Source organism: Hoplias malabaricus, chromosome 8 (assembly GCF_029633855.1).
Source record: "Hoplias malabaricus isolate fHopMal1 chromosome 8, fHopMal1.hap1, whole genome shotgun sequence".
Classification (NCBI taxonomy): Eukaryota; Metazoa; Chordata; class Actinopteri; order Characiformes; family Erythrinidae; genus Hoplias; species Hoplias malabaricus.
Genome location: NC_089807.1, coordinates 22,407,464 through 22,428,812, shown reverse-complemented (window position 1 = coordinate 22,428,812; position 21,349 = coordinate 22,407,464). Strand labels below are relative to the sequence as shown.

General features: G+C 50.5%; 3 non-coding genes across 3 annotated transcripts; 1 reads left to right on the top strand and 2 right to left on the bottom strand.

Moving 5' to 3' along the window:
* Positions 1–1,260: 1,260 nt before the first annotated feature.
* trnay-gua (transfer RNA tyrosine (anticodon GUA)) lies at positions 1,261–1,347 on the top strand. Its single transcript is given in 2 exon segments — positions 1,261–1,297; positions 1,312–1,347. It is a non-coding gene; the product is annotated as a tRNA-Tyr (tRNA).
* A 1,042-nt stretch (positions 1,348–2,389) lies between these two features.
* trnae-cuc (transfer RNA glutamic acid (anticodon CUC)) lies at positions 2,390–2,461 on the bottom strand. Its single transcript has one exon. It is a non-coding gene; the product is annotated as a tRNA-Glu (tRNA).
* Positions 2,462–17,195: 14,734 nt separating this feature from the next.
* trnae-cuc (transfer RNA glutamic acid (anticodon CUC)) lies at positions 17,196–17,267 on the bottom strand. The gene has a single exon. It is a non-coding gene; the product is annotated as a tRNA-Glu (tRNA).
* Positions 17,268–21,349: the final 4,082 nt, after the last annotated feature.

Here is a 21,349-nt window from a genome sequence, read left to right as displayed (position 1 = left end):
GCCACTGCGGGATATCATGGCCAGGTGCCTGCCTGCAGATGCACTGGCATGCCAGAGTGCAATATGCTGAAGGCAGTGACGGATCATTTACATTGTTCCATTCAAATTTCTCAAACTTTATCTTGCCTCCCTAAAAGACTTGCAGACTTGAAAACATAAAGCCACGCTGGTGTGGGTGTGTGGAGGTGGTGAATGAGGCAGCAACGTGTCATTTAGAAGTTTGGCAAAAAAGGAAGTAGCAGAAGGAGGACGCTTTACATTCCTTCAACCTACACAGCCCAGCATGTGGGTGGGGGGGGGACCTTCCAGAGTCTTGTAGTGGACTTGGTGTGCAAGAAAGCACACACTTCCCTGACCGGGAATCGAACCCGGCCGCAGGGGTGAGAGCGCCGAATCCTAGCCACTAGACCACCAGGGCCAACGTTTTCAGCTACGTCTGAAAGGAAGGAGATAGGATTAAGTTCAGGGGCTAGGGCAAGGCTTTTGCCGGATGTACTCGCTCTACAATCATAGGAGTGCATGAGACTCTGTCCTAAACGCACTTGTCAGTTTTCAGTCCGACCCCTTAGCATAGCACCTTCAATAGCTCAGTTGGTAGAGTGGAGGACTGTAGTTGTTAATAAGGCGATCCTTAGGTTGCTGGTTCAAATCCGGCTCGAAGGAGACTTTTCTTTTCCCTCGCGCCACTGCGGGATATCATGGCCAGGTGCCTGCCTGCAGATGCACTGGCATGCCAGAGTGCAATATGCTGAAGGCAGTGACGGATCATTTACATTGTTCCATTCAAATTTCTCAAACTTTATCTTGCCTCCCTAAAAGACTTGCAGACTTGAAAACATAAAGCCACGCTGGTGTGGGTGTGTGGAGGTGGTGAATGAGGCAGCAACGTGTCGTTTAGAAGTTTGGCAAAAAAGGAAGTAGCAGAAGGAGGACGCTTTACATTCCTTCAACCTACACAGCCCAGCATGTGGGTGGGGGGGGGGGACCTTCCAGAGTCTTGTAGTGGACTTGGTGTGCAAGAAAGCACACACTTCCCTGACCGGGAATCGAACCCGGCCGCAGCGGTGAGAGCGCCGAATCCTAGCCACTAGACCACCAGGGCCACCGTTTTCAGCTACGTCTGAAAGGAAGGAGATAGGATTAAGTTCAGGGGCTAGGGCAAGGCTTTTGCCGGATGTACTCGCTCTACAATCATAGGAGTGCATGAGACTCTGTCCTAAACGCACTTGTCAGTTTTCGGTCCAACCCCTTAGCATAGCACCTTCGATAGCTCAGTTGGTAGAGCGGAGGACTGTAGTTGTTAATAAGGCGATCCTTAGGTCGCTGGTTCAAATCCGGCTCGAAGGAGACTTTTCTTTTCCCTCGCGCCACTGCGGGATATCATGGCCAGGTGCCTGCCTGCAGATGCACTGGCATGCCAGAGTGCAATATGCTGAAGGCAGTGACGGATCATTTACATTGTTCCATTCAAATTTCTCAAACTTTATCTTGCCTCCCTAAAAGACTTGCAGACTTGAAAACATAAAGCCACGCTGGTGTGGGTGTGTGGAGGTGGTGAATGAGGCAGCAACGTGTCGTTTAGAAGTTTGGCAAAAAAGGAAGTAGCAGAAGGAGGACGCTTTACATCCCTTCAACCTACACAGCCCAGCATGTGGGTGGGGGGGGGGGGGACCTTCCAGAGTCTTGTAGTGGACTTGGTGTGCAAGAAAGCACACACTTCCCTGACCGGGAATCGAACCCGGCCGCAGCGGTGAGAGCGCCGAATCCTAGCCACTAGACCACCAGGGCCACCGTTTTCAGCTACGTCTGAAAGGAAGGAGATAGGATTAAGTTCAGGGGCTAGGGCAAGGCTTTTGCCGGATGTACTCGCTCTACAATCATAGGAGTGCATGAGACTCTGTCCTAAACGCACTTGTCAGTTTTCAGTCCGACCCTTTAGCATAGCACCTTCGATAGCTCAGTTGGTAGAGCGGAGGACTGTAGTTGTTATAAAGGCGATCCTTAGGTTGCTTGTTCAAATCCAGCTCGAAGGAAACTTTTCTTTTCCCTCGCGCCACTGCGGGATATCATGGCCAGGTGCCTGCCTGCAGATGCACTGGCATGCCAGAGTGCAATATGCTGAAGGCAGTGACGGATCATTTACATTGTTCCATTCAAATTTCTCAAACTTTATCTTGCCTCCCTAAAAGACTTGCAGACTTGAAAACATAAAGCCACGCTGGTGTGGGTGTGTGGAGGTGGTGAATGAGGCAGCAACGTGTCGTTTAGAAGTTTGGCAAAAAAGGAAGTAGCAGAAAGAGGACGCTTTACTTTCCTTTAACCTACACAGCATGTGGGTGGGGGGCTTCCAGAGTCTTGTAGTGGACTTGGTGTGCAAGAAACCACACGCTTCCCTGACCGGGAATCGAACCCGGGCCGCGGCGGTGAGAGCGCCGAATCCTAGCCACTAGACCACCAGGGACACCGTTTTCAGCCCAGTCTGAAAGGAAGGAGATAGGATTAAGTTCAGGGGCTAGGGCTAGGCTTTTGCCAGATGTACTCGTTCTACAATCATAGGAGAGCATCCGAGTCTGTCCTAAATGCACTTGTCAGTTTTCAGTCCAACTCTTTAGGCTAGCACCTTTGATAGCTCAGTTGGTAGAGCAGAGGACTGTAGTTGTTAATAAGGCGATCCTTAGGTCGCGGGTTCAAATCCGGCTCGAAGAAGACTTTTCTTTTCCCTCGCGCCACTGCCGGATATCATGGCCAGGTGCCTGCCTGCAGATGCGCTGGCATGCCAGAGTGCAATATGCTGAAGGCAGTGACGGATCATTTACACTGTTCCATTCAAATTTCTCAAACTTTATCTTGCCTCCCTAAAAGACTTGCAGACTTGAAAGCATAAAGCCACGCTGGTGTGGGTGTGTGGAGGTGGTGAATGAGGCAGCAACGTGTCGTTTAGAAGTTTGGCAAAAAAGGAAGTAGCAGAAGGAGGACGCTTTACATTCCTTTAACCTACACAGCATGTGGGTGGGGGGCTTCCAGAGTCTTGTAGTGGACTTGGTGTGCAAGAAAGCACACGCTTCCCTGACCGGGAATCGAACCCGGGTCGCGGCAGTGAGAGCGCCGAATCCTAGCCACTAGACCACCAGGGACACCGTTTTCAGCCACGTCTGAAAGGAAGGAGATAGGATTAAGTTCAGGGGCTAGGGCTAGGCTTTTGCCAGATGTACTCGTTCTACAATCATAGGAGAGCATCTGAGTCTGTCCTAAATGCACTTGTCAGTTTTCAGTCCAACTCTTTAGGCTAGCGCCTTTGATAGCTCACTTGGTAGAGCGGAGGACTGTAGTTGTTAATAAGGCAATCCTTAGGTCGCGGGTTCAAATCCGGCTCGAAGAAGACTTTTCTTTTCCCTCGCGCCACTGCCGGATATCATGGCCAGGTGCCTGCCTGCAGATGCGCTGGCATGCCAGAGTGCAATCTGCTGAAGGCAGTGACGGATCATTTACACTGTTCCATTCAAATTTCTCAAACATTATCTTGCCTCCCTAAAAGACTTGCAGACTTGAAAGCATAAAGCCACGCTGGTGTGGGTGTGTGGAGGTGGTGAATGAGGCAGCAACGTGTCGTTTAGATGTTTGGCAAAAAAGGAAGTAGCAGAAGGAGGACGCTTTACATTCCTTTAACCTACACAGCATGTGGGTGGGGGGCTTCCAGAGTCTTGTAGTGGACTTGGTGTGCAAGAAAGCAGACGCTTCCCTGACCGGGAATCGAACCCGGGCCACAGCGGTGAGAGCGCCGAATCCTAGCCACTAGGCCACCAGGGACACCATTTTTAGCCACGTCTGACAGGAAGGAGATAGGATTAAGTTCAGGGGCTAGGGCTAGGCTTTTGCCAGATGTACTCATTCTACAATCATAGGAGAGCATCCGAGTCTGTCCTAAATGCACTTGTCAGTTTTCAGTCCAACTCTTTAGGCTAGCACCTTTGATAGCTCAGTTGGTAGAGCAGAGGACTGTAGTTGTTAATAAGGCGATCCTTAGGTCGCGGGTTCAAATCCGGCTCGAAGAAGACTTTTCTTTTCCCTCGCGCCACTGCCGGATATCATGGCCAGGTGCCTGCCTGCAGATGCGCTGGCATGCCAGAGTGCAATATGCTGAAGGCAGTGACGGATCATTTACACTGTTCCATTCAAATTTCTCAAACTTTATCTTGCCTCCCTAAAAGACTTGCAGACTTGAAAGCATAAAGCCACGCTGGTGTGGGTGTGTGGAGGTGGTGAATGAGGCAGCAACGTGTCGTTTAGAAGTTTGGCAAAAAAGGAAGTAGCAGAAGGAGGACGCTTTACATTCCTTTAACCTACACAGCATGTGGGTGGGGGGCTTCCAGAGTCTTGTAGTGGACTTGGTGTGCAAGAAAGCACACGCTTCCCTGACCGGGAATCGAACCCGGGTCGCGGCAGTGAGAGCGCCGAATCCTAGCCACTAGACCACCAGGGACACCGTTTTCAGCCACGTCTGAAAGGAAGGAGATAGGATTAAGTTCAGGGGCTAGGGCTAGGCTTTTGCCAGATGTACTCGTTCTACAATCATAGGAGAGCATCTGAGTCTGTCCTAAATGCACTTGTCAGTTTTCAGTCCAACTCTTTAGGCTAGCGCCTTTGATATCTCACTTGGTAGAGCGGAGGACTGTAGTTGTTAATAAGGCAATCCTTAGGTCGCGGGTTCAAATCCGGCTCGAAGAAGACTTTTCTTTTCCCTCGCGCCACTGCCGGATATCATGGCCAGGTGCCTGCCTGCAGATGCGCTGGCATGCCAGAGTGCAATCTGCTGAAGGCAGTGACGGATCATTTACACTGTTCCATTCAAATTTCTCAAACATTATCTTGCCTCCCTAAAAGACTTGCAGACTTGAAAGCATAAAGCCACGCTGGTGTGGGTGTGTGGAGGTGGTGAATGAGGCAGCAACGTGTCGTTTAGATGTTTGGCAAAAAAGGAAGTAGCAGAAGGAGGACGCTTTACATTCCTTTAACCTACACAGCATGTGGGTGGGGGGCTTCCAGAGTCTTGTAGTGGACTTGGTGTGCAAGAAAGCAGACGCTTCCCTGACCGGGAATCGAACCCGGGCCACAGCGGTGAGAGCGCCGAATCCTAGCCACTAGGCCACCAGGGACACCATTTTTAGCCACGTCTGAAAGGAAGGAGATAGGATTAAGTTCAGGGGCTAGGGCTAGGCTTTTGCCAGATGTACTCATTCTACAATCATAGGAGAGCATCCGAGTCTGTCCTAAATGCACTTGTCAGTTTTCAGTCCAACTCTTTAGGCTAGCACCTTTGATAGCTCAGTTGGTAGAGCAGAGGACTGTAGTTGTTAATAAGGCGATCCTTAGGTCGCGGGTTCAAATCCGGCTCGAAGAAGACTTTTCTTTTCCCTCGCGCCACTGCCGGATATCATGGCCAGGTGCCTGCCTGCAGATGCGCTGGCATGCCAGAGTGCAATATGCTGAAGGCAGTGACGGATCATTTACACTGTTCCATTCAAATTTCTCAAACTTTATCTTGCCTCCCTAAAAGACTTGCAGACTTGAAAGCATAAAGCCACGCTGGTGTGGGTGTGTGGAGGTGGTGAATGAGGCAGCAACGTGTCGTTTAGAAGTTTGGCAAAAAAGGAAGTAGCAGAAGGAGGACGCTTTACATTCCTTTAACCTACACAGCATGTGGGTGGGGGGCTTCCAGAGTCTTGTAGTGGACTTGGTGTGCAAGAAAGCACACGCTTCCCTGACCGGGAATCGAACCCGGGCCGCGGCAGTGAGAGCGCCGAATCCTAGCCACTAGACCACCAGGGACACCGTTTTCAGCCACGTCTGAAAGGAAGGAGATAGGATTAAGTTCAGGGGCTAGGGCTAGGCTTTTGCCAGATGTACTCGTTCTACAATCATAGGAGAGCATCTGAGTCTGTCCTAAATGCACTTGTCAGTTTTCAGTCCAACTCTTTAGGCTAGCGCCTTTGATAGCTCACTTGGTAGAGTGGAGGACTGTAGTTGTTAATAAGGCAATCCTTAGGTCGCGGGTTCAAATCCGGCTCGAAGAAGACTTTTCTTTTCCCTCGCGCCACTGCCGGATATCATGGCCAGGTGCCTGCCTGCAGATGCGCTGGCATGCCAGAGTGCAATCTGCTGAAGGCAGTGACGGATCATTTACACTGTTCCATTCAAATTTCTCAAACATTATCTTGCCTCCCTAAAAGACTTGCAGACTTGAAAGCATAAAGCCACGCTGGTGTGGGTGTGTGGAGGTGGTGAATGAGGCAGCAACGTGTCGTTTAGATGTTTGGCAAAAAAGGAAGTAGCAGAAGGAGGACGCTTTACATTCCTTTAACCTACACAGCATGTGGGTGGGGGGCTTCCAGAGTCTTGTAGTGGACTTTGTGTGCAAGAAAGCAGACGCTTCCCTGACCGGGAATCGAACCCGGGCCACAGTGGTGAGAGCGCCGAATCCTAGCCACTAGGCCACCAGGGACACCGTTTTTAGCCACGTCTGAAAGGAAGGAGATAGGATTAAGTTCAGGGGCTAGGGCTAGGCTTTTGCCAGATGTACTCGTTCTACAATCATAGGAGAGCATCCGAGTCTGTCCTAAATGCACTTGTCAGTTTTCAGTCCAACTCTTTAGGCTAGCACCTTTGATAGCTCAGTTGGTAGAGCAGAGGACTGTAGTTGTTAATAAGGCGATCCTTAGGTCGCGGGTTCAAATCCGGCTCGAAGAAGACTTTTCTTTTCCCTCGCGCCACTGCCGGATATCATGGCCAGGTGCCTGCCTGCAGATGCGCTGGCATGCCAGAGTGCAATATGCTGAAGGCAGTGACGGATCATTTACACTGTTCCATTCAAATTTCTCAAACTTTATCTTGCCTCCCTAAAAGACTTGCAGACTTGAAAGCATAAAGCCACGCTGGTGTGGGTGTGTGGAGGTGGTGAATGAGGCAGCAACGTGTCGTTTAGAAGTTTGGCAAAAAAGGAAGTAGCAGAAGGAGGACGCTTTACATTCCTTTAACCTACACAGCATGTGGGTGGGGGGCTTCCAGAGTCTTGTAGTGGACTTGGTGTGCAAGAAAGCACACGCTTCCCTGACCGGGAATCGAACCCGGGCCGCGGCAGTGAGAGCGCCGAATCCTAGCCACTAGACCACCAGGGACACCGTTTTCAGCCACGTCTGAAAGGAAGGAGATAGGATTAAGTTCAGGGGCTAGGGCTAGGCTTTTGCCAGATGTACTCGTTCTACAATCATAGGAGAGCATCTGAGTCTGTCCTAAATGCACTTGTCAGTTTTCAGTCCAACTCTTTAGGCTAGCGCCTTTGATAGCTCACTTGGTAGAGTGGAGGACTGTAGTTGTTAATAAGGCAATCCTTAGGTCGCGGGTTCAAATCCGGCTCGAAGAAGACTTTTCTTTTCCCTCGCGCCACTGCCGGATATCATGGCCAGGTGCCTGCCTGCAGATGCGCTGGCATGCCAGAGTGCAATCTGCTGAAGGCAGTGACGGATCATTTACACTGTTCCATTCAAATTTCTCAAACATTATCTTGCCTCCCTAAAAGACTTGCAGACTTGAAAGCATAAAGCCACGCTGGTGTGGGTGTGTGGAGGTGGTGAATGAGGCAGCAACGTGTCGTTTAGATGTTTGGCAAAAAAGGAAGTAGCAGAAGGAGGACGCTTTACATTCCTTTAACCTACACAGCATGTGGGTGGGGGGCTTCCAGAGTCTTGTAGTGGACTTTGTGTGCAAGAAAGCAGACGCTTCCCTGACCGGGAATCGAACCCGGGCCACAGTGGTGAGAGCGCCGAATCCTAGCCACTAGGCCACCAGGGACACCGTTTTTAGCCACGTCTGAAAGGAAGGAGATAGGATTAAGTTCAGGGGCTAGGGCTAGGCTTTTGCCAGATGTACTCGTTCTACAATCATAGGAGAGCATCCGAGTCTGTCCTAAATGCACTTGTCAGTTTTCAGTCCAACTCTTTAGGCTAGCGCCTTTGATAGCTCACTTGGTAGAGCGGAGGACTGTAGTTGTTAATAAGGCAATCCTTAGGTCGCGGGTTCAAATCCGGCTCGAAGAAGACTTTTCTTTTCCCTCGCGCCACTGCCGGATATCATGGCCAGGTGCCTGCCTGCAGATGCGCTGGCATGCCAGAGTGCAATCTGCTGAAGGCAGTGACGGATCATTTACACTGTTCCATTCAAATTTCTCAAACATTATCTTGCCTCCCTAAAAGACTTGCAGACTTGAAAGCATAAAGCCACGCTGGTGTGGGTGTGTGGAGGTGGTGAATGAGGCAGCAACGTGTCGTTTAGATGTTTGGCAAAAAAGGAAGTAGCAGAAGGAGGACGCTTTACATTCCTTTAACCTACACAGCATGTGGGTGGGGGGCTTCCAGAGTCTTGTAGTGGACTTGGTGTGCAAGAAAGCAGACGCTTCCCTGACCGGGAATCGAACCCGGGTCGCGGCAGTGAGAGCGCCGAATCCTAGCCACTAGACCACCAGGGACACCGTTTTCAGCCACGTCTGAAAGGAAGGAGATAGGATTAAGTTCAGGGGCTAGGGCTAGGCTTTTGCCAGATGTACTCGTTCTACAATCATAGGAGAGCATCTGAGTCTGTCCTAAATGCACTTGTCAGTTTTCAGTCCAACTCTTTAGGCTAGCGCCTTTGATAGCTCACTTGGTAGAGCGGAGGACTGTAGTTGTTAATAAGGCAATCCTTAGGTCGCGGGTTCAAATCCGGCTCGAAGAAGACTTTTCTTTTCCCTCGCGCCACTGCCGGATATCATGGCCAGGTGCCTGCCTGCAGATGCGCTGGCATGCCAGAGTGCAATCTGCTGAAGGCAGTGACGGATCATTTACACTGTTCCATTCAAATTTCTCAAACATTATCTTGCCTCCCTAAAAGACTTGCAGACTTGAAAGCATAAAGCCACGCTGGTGTGGGTGTGTGGAGGTGGTGAATGAGGCAGCAACGTGTCGTTTAGATGTTTGGCAAAAAAGGAAGTAGCAGAAGGAGGACGCTTTACATTCCTTTAACCTACACAGCATGTGGGTGGGGGGCTTCCAGAGTCTTGTAGTGGACTTGGTGTGCAAGAAAGCAGACGCTTCCCTGACCGGGAATCGAACCCGGGCCACAGCGGTGAGAGCGCCGAATCCTAGCCACTAGGCCACCAGGGACACCATTTTTAGCCACGTCTGAAAGGAAGGAGATAGGATTAAGTTCAGGGGCTAGGGCTAGGCTTTTGCCAGATGTACTCATTCTACAATCATAGGAGAGCATCCGAGTCTGTCCTAAATGCACTTGTCAGTTTTCAGTCCAACTCTTTAGGCTAGCACCTTTGATAGCTCAGTTGGTAGAGCAGAGGACTGTAGTTGTTAATAAGGCGATCCTTAGGTCGCGGGTTCAAATCCGGCTCGAAGAAGACTTTTCTTTTCCCTCGCGCCACTGCCGGATATCATGGCCAGGTGCCTGCCTGCAGATGCGCTGGCATGCCAGAGTGCAATATGCTGAAGGCAGTGACGGATCATTTACACTGTTCCATTCAAATTTCTCAAACTTTATCTTGCCTCCCTAAAAGACTTGCAGACTTGAAAGCATAAAGCCACGCTGGTGTGGGTGTGTGGAGGTGGTGAATGAGGCAGCAACGTGTCGTTTAGAAGTTTGGCAAAAAAGGAAGTAGCAGAAGGAGGACGCTTTACATTCCTTTAACCTACACAGCATGTGGGTGGGGGGCTTCCAGAGTCTTGTAGTGGACTTGGTGTGCAAGAAAGCACACGCTTCCCTGACCGGGAATCGAACCCGGGCCGCGGCAGTGAGAGCGCCGAATCCTAGCCACTAGACCACCAGGGACACCGTTTTCAGCCACGTCTGAAAGGAAGGAGATAGGATTAAGTTCAGGGGCTAGGGCTAGGCTTTTGCCAGATGTACTCGTTCTACAATCATAGGAGAGCATCTGAGTCTGTCCTAAATGCACTTGTCAGTTTTCAGTCCAACTCTTTAGGCTAGCGCCTTTGATAGCTCACTTGGTAGAGTGGAGGACTGTAGTTGTTAATAAGGCAATCCTTAGGTCGCGGGTTCAAATCCGGCTCGAAGAAGACTTTTCTTTTCCCTCGCGCCACTGCCGGATATCATGGCCAGGTGCCTGCCTGCAGATGCGCTGGCATGCCAGAGTGCAATCTGCTGAAGGCAGTGACGGATCATTTACACTGTTCCATTCAAATTTCTCAAACATTATCTTGCCTCCCTAAAAGACTTGCAGACTTGAAAGCATAAAGCCACGCTGGTGTGGGTGTGTGGAGGTGGTGAATGAGGCAGCAACGTGTCGTTTAGATGTTTGGCAAAAAAGGAAGTAGCAGAAGGAGGACGCTTTACATTCCTTTAACCTACACAGCATGTGGGTGGGGGGCTTCCAGAGTCTTGTAGTGGACTTTGTGTGCAAGAAAGCAGACGCTTCCCTGACCGGGAATCGAACCCGGGCCACAGTGGTGAGAGCGCCGAATCCTAGCCACTAGGCCACCAGGGACACCGTTTTTAGCCACGTCTGAAAGGAAGGAGATAGGATTAAGTTCAGGGGCTAGGGCTAGGCTTTTGCCAGATGTACTCGTTCTACAATCATAGGAGAGCATCCGAGTCTGTCCTAAATGCACTTGTCAGTTTTCAGTCCAACTCTTTAGGCTAGCGCCTTTGATAGCTCACTTGGTAGAGCGGAGGACTGTAGTTGTTAATAAGGCAATCCTTAGGTCGCGGGTTCAAATCCGGCTCGAAGAAGACTTTTCTTTTCCCTCGCGCCACTGCCGGATATCATGGCCAGGTGCCTGCCTGCAGATGCGCTGGCATGCCAGAGTGCAATCTGCTGAAGGCAGTGACGGATCATTTACACTGTTCCATTCAAATTTCTCAAACATTATCTTGCCTCCCTAAAAGACTTGCAGACTTGAAAGCATAAAGCCACGCTGGTGTGGGTGTGTGGAGGTGGTGAATGAGGCAGCAACGTGTCGTTTAGATGTTTGGCAAAAAAGGAAGTAGCAGAAGGAGGACGCTTTACATTCCTTTAACCTACACAGCATGTGGGTGGGGGGCTTCCAGAGTCTTGTAGTGGACTTGGTGTGCAAGAAAGCAGACGCTTCCCTGACCGGGAATCGAACCCGGGCCACAGCGGTGAGAGCGCCGAATCCTAGCCACTAGGCCACCAGGGACACCGTTTTTAGCCACGTCTGAAAGGAAGGAGATAGGATTAAGTTCAGGGGCTAGGGCTAGGCTTTTGCCAGATGTACTCGTTCTACAATCATAGGAGAGCATCCGAGTCTGTCCTAAATGCACTTGTCAGTTTTCAGTCCAACTCTTTAGGCTAGCGCCTTTGATAGCTCACTTGGTAGAGCGGAGGACTGTAGTTGTTAATAAGGCAATCCTTAGGTCGCGGGTTCAAATCCGGCTCGAAGAAGACTTTTCTTTTCCCTCGCGCCACTGCCGGATATCATGGCCAGGTGCCTGCCTGCAGATGCGCTGGCATGCCAGAGTGCAATCTGCTGAAGGCAGTGACGGATCATTTACACTGTTCCATTCAAATTTCTCAAACATTATCTTGCCTCCCTAAAAGACTTGCAGACTTGAAAGCATAAAGCCACGCTGGTGTGGGTGTGTGGAGGTGGTGAATGAGGCAGCAACGTGTCGTTTAGATGTTTGGCAAAAAAGGAAGTAGCAGAAGGAGGACGCTTTACATTCCTTTAACCTACACAGCATGTGGGTGGGGGGCTTCCAGAGTCTTGTAGTGGACTTGGTGTGCAAGAAAGCAGACGCTTCCCTGACCGGGAATCGAACCCGGGCCACAGCGGTGAGAGCGCCGAATCCTAGCCACTAGGCCACCAGGGACACCATTTTTAGCCACGTCTGAAAGGAAGGAGATAGGATTAAGTTCAGGGGCTAGGGCTAGGCTTTTGCCAGATGTACTCATTCTACAATCATAGGAGAGCATCCGAGTCTGTCCTAAATGCACTTGTCAGTTTTCAGTCCAACTCTTTAGGCTAGCACCTTTGATAGCTCAGTTGGTAGAGCAGAGGACTGTAGTTGTTAATAAGGCGATCCTTAGGTCGCGGGTTCAAATCCGGCTCGAAGAAGACTTTTCTTTTCCCTCGCGCCACTGCCGGATATCATGGCCAGGTGCCTGCCTGCAGATGCGCTGGCATGCCAGAGTGCAATCTGCTGAAGGCAGTGACGGATCATTTACACTGTTCCATTCAAATTTCTCAAACATTATCTTGCCTCCCTAAAAGACTTGCAGACTTGAAAGCATAAAGCCACGCTGGTGTGGGTGTGTGGAGGTGGTGAATGAGGCAGCAACGTGTCGTTTAGATGTTTGGCAAAAAAGGAAGTAGCAGAAGGAGGACGCTTTACATTCCTTTAACCTACACAGCATGTGGGTGGGGGGCTTCCAGAGTCTTGTAGTGGACTTGGTGTGCAAGAAAGCAGACGCTTCCCTGACCGGGAATCGAACCCGGGCCACAGCGGTGAGAGCGCCGAATCCTAGCCACTAGGCCACCAGGGACACCATTTTTAGCCACGTCTGAAAGGAAGGAGATAGGATTAAGTTCAGGGGCTAGGGCTAGGCTTTTGCCAGATGTACTCATTCTACAATCATAGGAGAGCATCCGAGTCTGTCCTAAATGCACTTGTCAGTTTTCAGTCCAACTCTTTAGGCTAGCACCTTTGATAGCTCAGTTGGTAGAGCAGAGGACTGTAGTTGTTAATAAGGCGATCCTTAGGTCGCGGGTTCAAATCCGGCTCGAAGAAGACTTTTCTTTTCCCTCGCGCCACTGCCGGATATCATGGCCAGGTGCCTGCCTGCAGATGCGCTGGCATGCCAGAGTGCAATATGCTGAAGGCAGTGACGGATCATTTACACTGTTCCATTCAAATTTCTCAAACTTTATCTTGCCTCCCTAAAAGACTTGCAGACTTGAAAGCATAAAGCCACGCTGGTGTGGGTGTGTGGAGGTGGTGAATGAGGCAGCAACGTGTCGTTTAGAAGTTTGGCAAAAAAGGAAGTAGCAGAAGGAGGACGCTTTACATTCCTTTAACCTACACAGCATGTGGGTGGGGGGCTTCCAGAGTCTTGTAGTGGACTTGGTGTGCAAGAAAGCAGACGCTTCCCTGACCGGGAATCGAACCCGGGCCGCGGCAGTGAGAGCGCCGAATCCTAGCCACTAGACCACCAGGGACACCGTTTTCAGCCACGTCTGAAAGGAAGGAGATAGGATTAAGTTCAGGGGCTAGGGCTAGGCTTTTGCCAGATGTACTCGTTCTACAATCATAGGAGAGCATCTGAGTCTGTCCTAAATGCACTTGTCAGTTTTCAGTCCAACTCTTTAGGCTAGCGCCTTTGATAGCTCACTTGGTAGAGTGGAGGACTGTAGTTGTTAATAAGGCAATCCTTCGGTCGCGGGTTCAAATCCGGCTCGAAGAAGACTTTTCTTTTCCCTCGCGCCACTGCCGGATATCATGGCCAGGTGCCTGCCTGCAGATGCGCTGGCATGCCAGAGTGCAATCTGCTGAAGGCAGTGACGGATCATTTACACTGTTCCATTCAAATTTCTCAAACATTATCTTGCCTCCCTAAAAGACTTGCAGACTTGAAAGCATAAAGCCACGCTGGTGTGGGTGTGTGGAGGTGGTGAATGAGGCAGCAACGTGTCGTTTAGATGTTTGGCAAAAAAGGAAGTAGCAGAAGGAGGACGCTTTACATTCCTTTAACCTACACAGCATGTGGGTGGGGGGCTTCCAGAGTCTTGTAGTGGACTTGGTGTGCAAGAAAGCAGACGCTTCCCTGACCGGGAATCGAACCCGGGCCACAGCGGTGAGAGCGCCGAATCCTAGCCACTAGGCCACCAGGGACACCATTTTTAGCCACGTCTGAAAGGAAGGAGATAGGATTAAGTTCAGGGGCTAGGGCTAGGCTTTTGCCAGATGTACTCGTTCTACAATCATAGGAGAGCATCCGAGTCTGTCCTAAATGCACTTGTCAGTTTTCAGTCCAACTCTTTAGGCTAGCGCCTTTGATAGCTCACTTGGTAGAGCGGAGGACTGTAGTTGTTAATAAGGCAATCCTTAGGTCGCGGGTTCAAATCCGGCTCGAAGAAGACTTTTCTTTTCCCTCGCGCCACTGCCGGATATCATGGCCAGGTGCCTGCCTGCAGATGCGCTGGCATGCCAGAGTGCAATCTGCTGAAGGCAGTGACGGATCATTTACACTGTTCCATTCAAATTTCTCAAACATTATCTTGCCTCCCTAAAAGACTTGCAGACTTGAAAGCATAAAGCCACGCTGGTGTGGGTGTGTGGAGGTGGTGAATGAGGCAGCAACGTGTCGTTTAGATGTTTGGCAAAAAAGGAAGTAGCAGAAGGAGGACGCTTTACATTCCTTTAACCTACACAGCATGTGGGTGGGGGGCTTCCAGAGTCTTGTAGTGGACTTGGTGTGCAAGAAAGCAGACGCTTCCCTGACCGGGAATCGAACCCGGGCCACAGCGGTGAGAGCGCCGAATCCTAGCCACTAGGCCACCAGGGACACCATTTTTAGCCACGTCTGAAAGGAAGGAGATAGGATTAAGTTCAGGGGCTAGGGCTAGGCTTTTGCCAGATGTACTCATTCCACAATCATAGGAGAGCATCCGAGTCTGTCCTAAATGCACTTGTCAGTTTTCAGTCCAACTCTTTAGGCTAGCACCTTTGATAGCTCAGTTGGTAGAGCAGAGGACTGTAGTTGTTAATAAGGCGATCCTTAGGTCGCGGGTTCAAATCCGGCTCGAAGAAGACTTTTCTTTTCCCTCGCGCCACTGCCGGATATCATGGCCAGGTGCCTGCCTGCAGATGCGCTGGCATGCCAGAGTGCAATCTGCTGAAGGCAGTGACGGATCATTTACACTGTTCCATTCAAATTTCTCAAACATTATCTTGCCTCCCTAAAAGACTTGCAGACTTGAAAGCATAAAGCCACGCTGGTGTGGGTGTGTGGAGGTGGTGAATGAGGCAGCAACGTGTCGTTTAGATGTTTGGCAAAAAAGGAAGTAGCAGAAGGAGGACGCTTTACATTCCTTTAACCTACACAGCATGTGGGTGGGGGGCTTCCAGAGTCTTGTAGTGGACTTGACGTGCAAGAAAGCACACGCTTCCCTGAGCGGGAATCGAACCCGGGCCGCGGCAGTGAGAGCACCGAATCCTAGCCACTAGACCACCAGGGACACCGTTTTCAGCCACGTCTGAAAGGAAGGAGATAGGATTAAGTTCAGGGGCTAGGGCTAGGCTTTTGCCAGATGTACTCGTTCTACAATCATAGGAGAGCATCCGAGTCTGTCCTAAATGCACTTGTCAGTTTTCAGTCCAACTCTTTAGGCTAGCACCTTTGATAGCTCAGTTGGTAGAGCAGAGGACTGTAGTTGTTAATAAGGCGATCCTTAGGTCGCGGGTTCAAATCCGGCTCGATGAAGACTTTTCTTTTCCCTCGCGCCACTGCCGGATATCATGGCCAGGTGCCTGCCTGCAGATGCGCTGGCATGCCAGAGTGCAATCTGCTGAAGGCAGTGACGGATCATTTACACTGTTCCATTCAAATTTCTCAAACATTATCTTGCCTCCCTAAAAGACTTGCAGACTTGAAAGCATAAAGCCACGCTGGTGTGGGTGTGTGGAGGTGGTGAATGAGGCAGCAACGTGTCGTTTAGAAGTTTGGCAAAAAAGGAAGTAGCAGAAGGAGGACGCTTTACATTCCTTTAACCTACACAGCATGTGGGTGGGGGGCTTCCAGAGTCTTGTAGTGGACTTGGTGTGCAAGAAAGCACACGCTTCCCTGAGCGGGAATCGAACCCGGGCCGCGGCAGTGAGAGCGCCGAATCCTAGCCACTAGACCACCAGGGACACCGTTTTCAGCCACGTCTGAAAGGAAGGAGATAGGATTAAGTTCAGGGGCTAGGGCTAGGCTTTTGCCAGATGTACTCGTTCTACAATCATAGGAGAGCATCCGAGTCTGTCCTAAATGCACTTGTCAGTTTTCAGTCCAACTCTTTAGGCTAGCGCCTTTGATAGCTCACTTGGTAGAGCAGAGGACTGTAGTTGTTAATAAGGCAATCCTTAGGTCGCGGGTTCAAATCCGGCTCGAAGAAGACTTTTCTTTTCCCTCGCGCCACTGCCGGATATCATGGCCAGGTGCCTGCCTGCAGATGCGCTGGCATGCCAGAGTGCAATCTGCTGAAGGCAGTGACGGATCATTTACACTGTTCCATTCAAATTTCTCAAACATTATCTTGCCTCCCTAAAAGACTTGCAGACTTGAAAGCATAAAGCCACGCTGGTGTGGGTGTGTGGAGGTGGTGAATGAGGCAGCAACGTGTCGTTTAGAAGTTTGGCAAAAAAGGAAGTAGCAGAAGGAGGACGCTTTACATTCCTTTAACCTACACAGCATGTGGGTGGGGGGCTTCCAGAGTCTTGTAGTGGACTTGGTGTGCAAGAAAGCACACGCTTCCCTGAGCGGGAATCGAACCCGGGCCGCGGCAGTGAGAGCGCCGAATCCTAGCCACTAGACCACCAGGGACACCGTTTTCAGCCACGTCTGAAAGGAAGGAGATAGGATTAAGTTCAGGGGCTAGGGCTAGGCTTTTGCCAGATGTACTCGTTCTACAATCATAGGAGAGCATCCGAGTCTGTCCTAAATGCACTTGTCAGTTTTCAGTCCAACTCTTTAGGCTAGCGCCTTTGATAGCTCACTTGGTAGAGCGGAGGACTGTAGTTGTTAATAAGGCAATCCTTAGGTCGCGGGTTCAAATCCGGCTCGAAGAAGACTTTTCTTTTCCCTCGCGCCACTGCCGGATATCATGGCCAGGTGCCTGCCTGCAGATGCGCTGGCATGCCAGAGTGCAATCTGCTGAAGGCAGTGACGGATCATTTACACTGTTCCATTCAAATTTCTCAAACATTATCTTGCCTCCCTAAAAGACTTGCAGACTTGAAAGCATAAAGCCACGCTGGTGTGGGTGTGTGGAGGTGGTGAATGAGGCAGCAACGTGTCGTTTAGAAGTTTGGCAAAAAAGGAAGTAGCAGAAGGAGGACGCTTTACATTCCTTTAACCTACACAGCATGTGGGTGGGGGGCTTCCAGAGTCTTGTAGTGGACTTGGTGTGCAAGAAAGCACACGCTTCCCTGACCGGGAATCGAACCCGGGCCGCGGCGGTGAGAGCGCCGAATCCTAGCCACTAGACCACCAGGGACACCGTTTTCAGCCCAGTCTGAAAGGAAGGAGATAGGATTAAGTTCAGGGGCTAGGGCTAGGCTTTTGCCAGATGTACTCGTTCTACAATCATAGGAGAGCATCCGAGTCTGTCCTAAATGCACTTGTCAGTTTTCAGTCCAACTCTTTAGGCTAGCACCTTTGATAGCTCAGTTGGTAGAGCAGAGGACTGTAGTTGTTAATAAGGCGATCCTTAGGTCGCGGGTTCAAATCCGGCTCGAAGAAGACTTTTCTTTTCCCTCGCGCCACTGCCGGATATCATGGCCAGGTGCCTGCCTGCAGATGCGCTGGCATGCCAGAGTGCAATATGCTGAAGGCAGTGACGGATAATTTACACTGTTCCATTCAAATTTCTCAAACTTTATCTTGCCTCCCTAAAAGACTTGCAGACTTGAAAGCATAAAGCCACGCTGGTGTGGGTGTGTGGAGGTGGTGAATGAGGCAGCAACGTGTCGTTTAGAAGTTTGGCAAAAAAGGAAGTAGCAGAAGGAGGACGCTTTACATTCCTTTAACCTACACAGCATGTGGGTGGGGGGCTTCCAGAGTCTTGTAGTGGACTTGGTGTGCAAGAAAGCACACGTTTCCCTGACCGGGAATCGAACCCGGGCCGCGGCAGTGAGAGCGCCGAATCCTAGCCACTAGACCACCAGGGACACGGTTTTCAGCCACGTCTGAAAGGAAGGAGATAGGATTAAGTTCAGGGGCTAGGGCTAGGCTTTTGCCAGATGTACTCGTTCTACAATCATAGGAGAGCATCTGAGTCTGTCCTAAATGCACTTGTCAGTTTTCAGTCCAACTCTTTAGGCTAGCGCCTTTGATAGCTCACTTGGTAGAGCGGAGGACTGTAGTTGTTAATAAGGCAATCCTTAGGGCGTGGGTTCAAATCCGGCTCGAAGAAGACTTTTCTTTTCCCTCGCGCCACTGCCGGATATCATGGCCAGGTGCCTGCCTGCAGATGCGCTGGCATGCCAGAGTGCAATCTGCTGAAGGCAGTGACGGATCATTTACACTGTTCCATTCAAATTTCTCAAACATTATCTTGCCTCCCTAAAAGACTTGCAGACTTGAAAGCATAAAGCCACGCTGGTGTGGGTGTGTGGAGGTGGTGAATGAGGCAGCAACGTGTCGTTTAGATGTTTGGCAAAAAAGGAAGTAGCAGAAGGAGGACGCTTTACATTCCTTTAACCTACACAGCATGTGGGTGGGGGGCTTCCAGAGTCTTGTAGTGGACTTGGTGTGCAAGAAAGCAGACGCTTCCCTGACCGGGAATCGAACCCGGGCCACGGCGGTGAGAGCGCCGAATCCTAGCCACTAGGCCACCAGGGACACCGTTTTTAGCCACGTCTGAAAGGAAGGAGATAGGATTAAGTTCAGGGGCTAGGGCTAGGCTTTTGCCAGATGTACTCGTTCTACAATCATAGGAGAGCATCCGAGTCTGTCCTAAATGCACTTGTCAGTTTTCAGTCCAACTCTTTAGGCTAGCGCCTTTGATAGCTCAGTTGGTAGAGCGGAGGACTGTAGTTGTTAATAAGGCAATCCTTAGGTCGCGGGTTCAAATCCGGCTCGAAGAAGACTTTTCTTTTCCCTCGCGCCACTGCCGGATATCATGGCCAGGTGCCTGCCTGCAGATGCGCTGGCATGCCAGAGTGCAATATGCTGAAGGCAGTGACGGATAATTTACACTGTTCCATTCAAATTTCTCAAACTTTATCTTGCCTCCCTAAAAGACTTGCAGACTTGAAAGCATAAAGCCACGCTGGTGTGGGTGTGTGGAGGTGGTGAATGAGGCAGCAACATGTCGTTTAGAAGTTTGGCAAAAAAGGAAGTAGCAGAAGGAGGACGCTTTACATTCCTTTAACCTACACAGCATGTGGGTGGGGGGCTTCCAGAGTCTTGTAGTGGACTTGGTGTGCAAGAAAGCACACGCTTCACTGAGCGGGAATCGAACCCGGGCCGCGGCGGTGAGAGCGCCGAATCCTAGCCACTAGACCACCAGGGACACCGTTTTTAGCCACGTCTGAAAGGAAGGAGATAGGATTAAGTTCAGGGGCTAGGGCTAGGCTTTTGCCAGATGTACTCGTTCTACAATCATAGGAGAGCATCCGAGTCTGTTCTAAATGCACTTGTCAGTTTTCAGTCCAACTCTTTAGGCTAGCACCTTTGATAGCTCAGTTGGTAGAGCAGAGGACTGTAGTTGTTAATAAGGCGATCCTTAGGTCGCGGGTTCAAATCCGGCTCGAAGAAGACTTTTCTTTTCCCTCGCGCCACTGCCGGATATCATGGCCAGGTGCCTGCCTGCAGATGCGCTGCTATGCCAGAGTGCAATCTGCTGAAGGCAGTGACGGATCATTTACACTGTTCCATTCAAATTTCTCAAACATTATCTTGCCTCCCTAAAAGACTTGCAGACTTGAAAGCATGAAGCCACGCTGGTGTGGGTGTGTGGAGGTGGTGAATGAGGCAGCAACATGTCGTTTAGAAGTTTGGCAAAAAAGGAAGTAGCAGAAGGAGGACGCTTTACATTCCTTTAACCTACACAGCATGTGGGTGGGGGGCTTCCAGAGTCTTGTAGTGGACTTGGTGTGCAAGAAAGCAGACGCTTCCCTGACCGGGAATCGAACCCGGGCCACAGCGGTGAGAGCGCCGAATCCTAGCCACTAGGCCACCAGGGACACCATTTTTAGCCACGTCTGAAAGGAAGGAGATAGGATTAAGTTCAGGGGCTAGGGCTAGGCTTTTGCCAGATGTACTCATTCCACAATCATAGGAGAGCATCCGAGTCTGTCCTAAATGCACTTGTCAGTTTTCAGTCCAACTCTTTAGGCTAGCACCTTTGATAGCTCAGTTGGTAGAGCAGAGGACTGTAGTTGTTAATAAGGCGATCCTTAGGTCGCGGGTTCAAATCCGGCTCGAAGAAGACTTTTCTTTTCCCTCGCGCCACTGCCGGATATCATGGCCAGGTGCCTGCCTGCAGATGCGCTGGCATGCCAGAGTGCAATCTGCTGAAGGCAGTGACGGATCATTTACACTGTTCCATTCAAATTTCTCAAACATTATCTTGCCTCCCTAAAAGACTTGCAGACTTGAAAGCATAAAGCCACGCTGGTGTGGGTGTGTGGAGGTGGTGAATGAGGCAGCAACGTGTCGTTTAGATGTTTGGCAAAAAAGGAAGTAGCAGAAGGAGGACGCTTTACATTCCTTTAACCTACACAGCATGTGGGTGGGGGGCTTCCAGAGTCTTGTAGTGGACTTGACGTGCAAGAAAGCACACGCTTCCCTGAGCGGGAATCGAACCCGGGCCGCGGCAGTGAGAGCACCGAATCCTAGCCACTAGACCACCAGGGACACCGTTTTCAGCCACGTCTGAAAGGAAGGAGATAGGATTAAGTTCAGGGGCTAGGGCTAGGCTTTTGCCAGATGTACTCGTTCTACAATCATAGGAGAGCATCCGAGTCTGTCCTAAATGCACTTGTCAGTTTTCAGTCCAACTCTTTAGGCTAGCACCTTTGATAGCTCAGTTGGTAGAGCAGAGGACTGTAGTTGTTAATAAGGCGATCCTTAGGTCGCGGGTTCAAATCCGGCTCGATGAAGACTTTTCTTTTCCCTCGCGCCACTGCCGGATATCATGGCCAGGTGCCTGCCTGCAGATGCGCTGGCATGCCAGAGTGCAATCTGCTGAAGGCAGTGACGGATCATTTACACTGTTCCATTCAAATTTCTCAAACATTATCTTGCCTCCCTAAAAGACTTGCAGACTTGAAAGCATAAAGCCACGCTGGTGTGGGTGTGTGGAGGTGGTGAATGAGGCAGCAACGTGTCGTTTAGAAGTTTGGCAAAAAAGGAAGTAGCAGAAGGAGGACGCTTTACATTCCTTTAACCTACACAGCATGTGGGTGGGGGGCTTCCAGAGTCTTGTAGTGGACTTGGTGTGCAAGAAAGCACACGCTTCCCTGAGCGGGAATCGAACCCGGGCCGCGGCAGTGAGAGCGCCGAATCCTAGCCACTAGACCACCAGGGACACCGTTTTCAGCCACGTCTGAAAGGAAGGAGATAGGATTAAGT